Here is a 386-nt window from a genome sequence, read left to right on the forward strand (position 1 = left end):
CTGCAACTGGCCGTGTCCTCCTAGCCCTCAACGTTATAAAACGATGAACGTAAAACGATGAACGTAAAATGAACGTAAAATCATGAACGTAAAATGATGCCCCGAGTGCAGGAAGCAAAGATGCGTAAGAGAAACTCCGCAAGAAGCAGGAATTGCCCGTGGCGGCTGCACGGTTCACAGGAGCCGGAAATCTCGAAGGCATCAGGAATATTCCAAAAGATAAAATGAGAAAAGAATTACGAAACAAAAGTGAAGAAGAACACGAAAGGCACTGCGGGGAACGAGGTAACGAATATAAGCGAAATAAAATCATATTCGCCATGTTTTTTTATACAGAATCTAACAGAGTGAGTGCACAAATAAATTTTAGTGATATAAAAGCTATG

The 386-nt window shown here is 41.2% G+C and overlaps 1 protein-coding gene across 1 annotated transcript in view; it reads right to left on the minus strand.

The window, feature by feature from the left end:
* The window catches only part of LOC119589052 (multiple PDZ domain protein-like), a gene marked incomplete at its 5' end in the record, with an annotated part of 103,178 nt that overhangs the window by 102,321 nt on the left and 471 nt on the right, over positions 1-386 (minus strand).

The sequence above is a fragment of the Penaeus monodon genome, chromosome 25 (genome assembly GCF_015228065.2).
Source record: "Penaeus monodon isolate SGIC_2016 chromosome 25, NSTDA_Pmon_1, whole genome shotgun sequence".
Lineage (NCBI taxonomy): Eukaryota > Metazoa > Arthropoda > Malacostraca > Decapoda > Penaeidae > Penaeus > Penaeus monodon.